This window comes from Lactuca virosa, chromosome 7 (assembly GCF_052849685.1).
Source record: "Lactuca virosa cultivar CGN04683 chromosome 7, Lactuca_virosa_CGN04683_v6, whole genome shotgun sequence".
In the NCBI taxonomy this organism is placed as follows: Eukaryota; Viridiplantae; Streptophyta; class Magnoliopsida; order Asterales; family Asteraceae; genus Lactuca; species Lactuca virosa.
The window spans coordinates 233375921-233383941 of NC_136432.1; positions in this window are offsets into that span (position 1 = coordinate 233375921).

The window sequence follows — 8021 nt, forward strand, 5'->3', positions numbered from 1 at the left end:
TATATGTCACAAATTTGTTTCAACCATCTTTTTCAGTAATTAGTGTATAATAACGAATGAGGACTTCTGCAAGCTTTTTGGGATTCCCTAGATGTGGCTTGATGTAATCTGCATACAATTTCCTTCTGAAGTTCCATAGAAGGAGACCAAGCCTATTCATCATGAACTGTTTTTGATTTTCATCAACTTCAAAAAAGCACTAAAATGAATTATAATAAAAATATGTTAGAAATAAAGGATTTGTAATGTAAAGAAACAATATAATATGAGATGCAATTAATAATAGCGAAAAAAGTATGTACTGTAATCTCTTCCCATAGTTTCTCCTTCACTCACGGGGTTACTTTATTCCAGACAAAATCACTTAAACCCACCTTCTCGCAGACAAGATCTCCTAAATAGCTAACAAACAATGCATTAGGCTTACCTGAAAACTTACCTAATTCATGAAACTTTACACGTTTTTTTTTCTACAACCAGAATTGACATACTCAGTATTTACTTTTGGCAATCGAGTCATGCCCCTCTTTCTATTTGACCTTTTAGGAACGGGGTTTTGGATTTCTTCATCAGAATCTAAATTGCTATTGTAGTCAATGTTGTTTCCTTCCCCATCCTCGGTGTCTGAATCATACACTTGTGTTCCATCATCTTGCTCATATTCCCAATAATACTCGGGCATATCCACATGTTGTTGGTTGTTCACTTCCATGATTCTTTGGTTGACATGAAACATAGGAAACAAGTTTGATTAGTGATATGTTAAATGAAAAGGTATGAGTAACTTACATTACTGAAAAAAATTCACAAACGCATTTCATCGAACACTTGGTGTGCAACAAGCACAATAATATGAAGAATGGAAATTTCTCGTTTTTTTATGTATAATCCCCCAATCAATACAATCAAGAACATTGACATCATACACAAACATTATACATATAGTGGAAATGGTGAAGAATGCATGCTAAATGTTGTCGATGGATGAACTGAAAAATGATACAATGCTGGAATAAATCAATGTCCATTAAATACTAAAATATTAGTACGCCCTAAATGCAGGTTTGTTACCAAATTTACCGAAAATTCCTTGATCCCATAGACTGATCTTTAGAGTTTTGGTGGTGAGATAGATGAAAACTTCCCGCCTTGAATTGGACCTAAAAAACGATATGAAAATATGTTTGCCTCCTATTGTATTTGCGTAATTTCCTTAACAGATTCAAATATTTTCCATTTTTTGACAGAACCTATACCAAGAGAAGCGTAAAACCATTTTGAAACATGGACTTCTGGCAATTGAAACCTTATAAATGCGTTTTTTTATATTAATAGAAATATTACATATTTGGTCCTTATATATAAATAATTTTTTATTTTAGGATACAATTATATGAGTATTAGAAATAAAAAATATGTAATATTTACTTATATATATATATATATATATATATATATATATATATATATATATATATATACAAACACACACACCCCTACCTCGGCTACATTCACAAGTAATTCACCCGTACCACTAACCTACCCAGCTCTAACATACACACCCCATATACGCCCATTACGGTCCCAAACCCATACCACTATCTCCACTACATTCATAGTCGACCCAAATACATTCCAATACTAGTGTTTACAGCTAATTCATATATACACACCCCTACCTCTGCTACATTCACAAGTAATTCACTTGTACCACTAACCTACCCTACTCTAACCCATACAACCCATATACGCCCATTATGGTCCCAAACCCCTACCACCACCTCAACTACATTCACAACCGACCCATATACTTTCCAATACTAGTGTTTACAGCTCATTGATACATATACACCCCTACCTCTGCTACATTCACAAGTAATTAACCCGTACCACTAACTTCCCCTTTTATAACCCATACAACCCATATACGCCCATTATGGTCCCAAATCACTACCACTACCTCAACTACATTTACAGCCAGCCCATATACTTTCCAATACCAATGTTTATAACTAATTCATACATATACACCCCTACCTCTACTACATTCACAAGTAATTCACCCGTTCCACTAACCTACCCTTCTCTAACCCATACACCATATATACGCCCATTATGGTCCCAAACACCTACCACTACATTAACTACATTCACACCCTACCCATATAGTTTCCAATACCATTGTTTACAACTAAATCATACATATACACCCCTACCTCTACTATATTCACAATAAATTCACTCGTACCGCTAACCTACCCTGCTCTAAGCCGCACACCCCATATACACCCATTATGGTCCCAAACCCCTACATCTACCTCAAATACATTCACATCCGACCCATATACATTCCAATACTAGTGTTTACAGCACATACATACATATACACCCCTACCTGTACTACATTCACAAGTAGTTCACCCGTACCACTAACTTACCCTATTATAACCCACACATCCATATACGCCCATTATGGTCCAAAACCCCTACCACTACCTCAACTATATTCACAACCGACCCATATACTTTGCAACACCATTGTTTTCAACTAATTGATACATACACACCTTTAGCTCTACTATATTCACAAGTAATTCACCCGTACCACTAACTTACCCTATTATATCCCAAACATCCCATATTCGCCCATTATGGTCCCAAACCCTACCACTACCTGAATTACATTCACAACCGACCTATATACTTTCAAATACCATTTTTTACAACTACTTCATACATACACACCCCTACCTCTTTTACATTCACATGTAATTCACTTCTACCACTAACCTACAAAACTCTAACCCATATACACCCATTATGGTCCCAAACCGTACCACTACCTCAACTACATTCACAATCGCCCCATATACTTTCTAATACTAGTCTTTACATCTAATTCATACATACACACCCCTACATCTGCTACATTCACAAGTAATTCAGTCGTACCACTAACCTACCATACTCTAACCCATACACCCCATATACACTCATTATGGTCCCAACCCCCTACCACTACCTCAACTACATTCACAGTCTGCCCATATACTTTCCAATACTAGTGTTTACAACTACTTCATACATACACACCCTAACTGTGCTACCTTCACAACTAATTCACCCACACCACCAACATATCCTGCAATAGCCCATACATCCCATATACGCCCATTATGGTCCCATACCCCTACCACTACCTCAACTACATTCACTCGACCTATATACTTTCGAATACCAGTGATTACAGCTAATTCATACATATACACGCCTACCTACGCTACAATCACAAGTAATTCACCCGTACCACTAACCTACCCCGCTCTAACCCATACAACCCATATACACCGACTATGGTCCCAAACCTCTACCACTACCATAAGTACATTCATAGCCTAGCAATATGGTTTCCAATACCGGTGTTTACAACAAACTCATACATATACACCCTACCTCTATTACATTCACAAGGAATTCACCCGTACCACTAACTTACATTGCTCTAACCCAGACACCCCATATACGTCCATTATGGTCCCAAACCCCCACCACTACCTCAACTACATTCACAACCGACCCATATACTTTCCAATACCAGTTTTTATAGCTAATTCATATATATACACTCTTACTTCCGTTACATTGACAAGTAATTCACCTCTACAACTAACTTACCCTGCTATAACCCATACATCCCATATACACCCATTATCGTCCCAAACCCCTACCACTACCTCAACCACATTCACAACCGACCCATATACTTTCTAATACTAGTATTTACAACTAATTCATACATACATACCCTTACCTCTGCTACATTCACTAGCAATTCACCTGTACCACTAACCTACCTTGCAATAACCTATACATCCCATATATACCCATTATCGTCCCAAACCCTACCACTACCTCTACTACATTCACAGCCGAACCGTATACTTTCCAATACCAGTGTTTACAACTAATTCATATACACACACCCCTAAATATTCTACATTCGCAAGTAATTCACCCGTACCACTAACTTACCATGCTATAACCCATACATCCCATATACGCCCATTATGATCCCAAACCCCTACCACTTGCTTAACTACGTTCACAACCGACCCATATAATTTCTAATACGATTGTTTATAGATAATGGATAAATATACACCCCTACCTCTGCGACATTCATAGATATTTCACCCGTACCACTAACCTACCCCGCTCTAACCTATACACCCCATATACGACTATTATGGTCCTAAACCCCTACCACTACCTCAACAACATTCATAGCTGACCCATAAACTTTGCAATTCTAGTGTTTATAACAAATTCATACATATACACCCCTCATCTTCTACATTTAAAAGTAATTCACCCGTACCATTAACCTACCCCGCTCTAACCTATACACCCCATATACACCCATTATGGTCCTAAACGCCTACCACTACCTCAACGACATTCACGAGTTATTAACCCGTACCATTAATATTTATATTTAATTTTATTTTTTAATAAAAAAATTACAAATATGTAGAATGAATGATGATATTCTGCGTCGTTTGGTAACATTAAAAAACATAACAACTAATAAATATTATACTTAGTTAATACTATATTAATATATAATACATTTATCAATAATCATCATGATCGGTGATCGTTCGAATTCCACCTCCTCTGCAATTAGTCACAACTGAATGACGATACTCTGCGTCGACGTCTCTTCAGCTGAGATTGATCATCCATGTAAACCCTCCCATTATCTGAACATGTTCATTCTCACACTTGCTGTACATACACCTTCATCACCAACCGACAATCATTTAAAAGGAAAAACTTTATTCGATCAATGGCAAGAGAGATGAGAGTCGCGCCATGGGAGAAGCCAAGGTTTCAATTGTGGAGTATAAGAAAGGAACCACCGGCCAACACTCCAATCGTACAATATGGTAAAGCTAACGACAACAAAATAATGATTTGAATCGTTCATGGCGGAAATTGTACCTATTTTCTAGGTAAATCCTTTACAAAAACATTAGTTGCCTATATTACTTGGGTCAAAATCGAATTGCTAGACATGGAGTTTCTAGGACGATTTTCTAAAAGTTTGGGTTATGATACATTTTGTTACTGGTATTATATGCCTACTAAAGAGAATTAGAGGGTTGACCATGACCCTTATTCTAGACGAGAATGTGTTGGGAAATTTCAAAACGATGGCTAGGGCACACAAATTTCATGAAATTGAACACCTATACATAGAGCACAAGACTAAAAATGTGCCAATGAATTTCCCCCACTACTTGATGAACTCACCATCAAAGAGGACATAAAAGCTTATCCATATGTTGGTTATAGAAGACCCAAGGGAAACAGTTGAAATGTATATGTATTTTGGCTCATTGTTTGTACTTTTGCATCATATTAGCTTGAAAATGCATTGAAAATACAAGTATATCGTCTAATAACAACTACAGTACAAGGGCTGTAAGTTATTTGTTTTTAGTTTTAATAAGTAGTTATAGTTTTCTTTTGTAATAGCCAAATGTATTATATAATAAAGCGCAACCTAGTTGGTCAATGTAGATGGATTTACCGCATATTATGGAAGATCGTGTGTTCGAACCCCACTTACAACACTTTTTTAATTTTTTTTATAAATTTCATGTTTGTTAACTCTGTCACACACTAGAAACTATCATCAAGTAACTTCCTTTATCATTATATAATTTCCTTTATCAATACATAATTGTTTTTCGATATCTCGTTGATGATCCATACCTATTTACTAAATATGAGTATTCATTCAATATGAATTTTCATTGAAGCATTCTATGGTCACTACAAACTGCTTGCTAATACGAAATAACTTCTACCATGTATTGATACATGTACACATACATCACATTTGTATAAGTTCTTCAAGGACATAAAACAACCCTTAATATAATAATTTTTTCTATTTGGTTGCATAATGAATTGAATTACTATCCATATATGCTATAATCTACAATTAACGTTGATTTGGTTTCCATGTATTGGATTTATTTATTACAATGTGTTATTTTCCTTTATGTACAACAACTGTTTGATAAAAAACATCAATGACAACTGATCTTACTTATTGAATTCATGTATGATTACTGTAGTATAAAAATGGATAAGTCTTGGATGGGATCATATAAAATCACATTGACTTATATAAATGATGTTGCAGAATTTTTGAATTATGCAGTACACAATTACAAGATTTCTAGGAATATTGATCCTTTGGATACCAAAATAAAGATAAAAATTCCATGTCCATGTATCAAGTGTGTAAACCACATATCTCGTTCGGTCGGTGTGGTAGATGCTCACCTATTAAGTAATGGAATTGACCAAACCTACACGAACTGGACTAAACATGGAGAAAAAAGGAACCACCAACTGTCACACCCCCAAACCAAGGATGGCGGAAACGTCCGGGGGTGGAGGACTTCATGTATAGTATCATAACAACAATTGTAATAGTAATTCAAGCAAACACAACCAACATATATATAATTGAAAAAGTTACATCATTGTATGAATTTCTTGTTTACGAATCAATTACAATATGTTGATAAAATATGAAATAGTAGACGCCTTAGCGTCCCATCCTCAAAAGCACTTGATTACCTGTTTAATGATTTCCTGAGAATACAAGTTGGTTGAAAAAGTGTCAACACAAAGGTTGGTGAGTTCATAAGCTTTTGTTTGGTATTATTAAAAGCCTTTCGTTTGTAAAAGTAGTATTTGTGTTAGAAAATCCAATATTTTCCTTAATGTGTAAATGTAGTCTTAAAACCCAAAGACCGAAATGTACAAGTAATTTGTCATATTTATAGTAAAACAATGCAAGTTTAAATCGACATAAACTCGTTAAATTTTAATGAAGTTCCCGTAAATTCCAATGTTTATTAATACTTTATGTGAGTTTATTATAACCATACTATGACCAAGGTTGCCTAAAACGACGTTCTTCAGGCGTCGGAAATGTTATGACATTTGTCACCCCAGACCTATCGGTCTAACTGTTGCATGCAGTTTAGGTGTGGGTTTGTCAAACCCAATATAGATCTATACACAAGTATCACGCTCTCCCTCAAGGAGACTCGGGTTACAATACAGGACTTAGTAGTAATTTGAAGTAAATGTCTCACAAAGTCATTAACGGAATTACGTGTTATGAAAACTTGGTACCGTATGGCCGTACCTTGCTTAATGAAAATATCCTTTGTATAAATGTACCATTTTTAAATGTATGTGTTATGTAATGTATCATAAACTATACATATTATAGTTTATCAACCAAGGGTAGTACGTGGTAATGTATGCAAACTATATTCAAAATAGTTTATTAAATGTTTGAATGTATCGATTGTACTTTGATTATAATCACTTTTTATTCTTTATATTTTATATGACCAAATCCATTTGTAAACTGATGTGTGTCTAAATATTAAGATAAAATGTCATATATTGCAATAACATATAATCACATAAAGATATACACCTTGCTCAACATGTTACAAGGTGAAATGAAATTAACAGCAACTTTTCTTTGAAAACAGTTTCTGTTACTGTTTTTAGAAAATTTATAGAAAAATCATCAAAGCTCTAAATCCAAATCCGCAAATTTTGAGAGTTTGGAATATCAGTCTAGTTTGTTCGTAAATTTTATCATGATTTTTAGTGATCTCTAACAGAGGTGAAAATGTTCATAATCACAGACTGGTCCGGGTTTGCCTCTCAAATGACAGGCAGTTTTGTAAAAATCACCATAAATTGTAGAAAAATCATTTGGAGATGTGCAAGTAGCCATTTTAAAGCTAAGAGTTTGAACTACTTGCACCTGGAACAGTTTTGAAAACTAAAATATTTAAGTTGACCAAAACAGTCCGTGATTAACGTCCATCTTTTCTGATGTAATCTGTTAGAAAAAGTTTAATTGTGTTCTTGATGATTTTACTTGTATTCCCCCCTTAAAACTTAAGAAA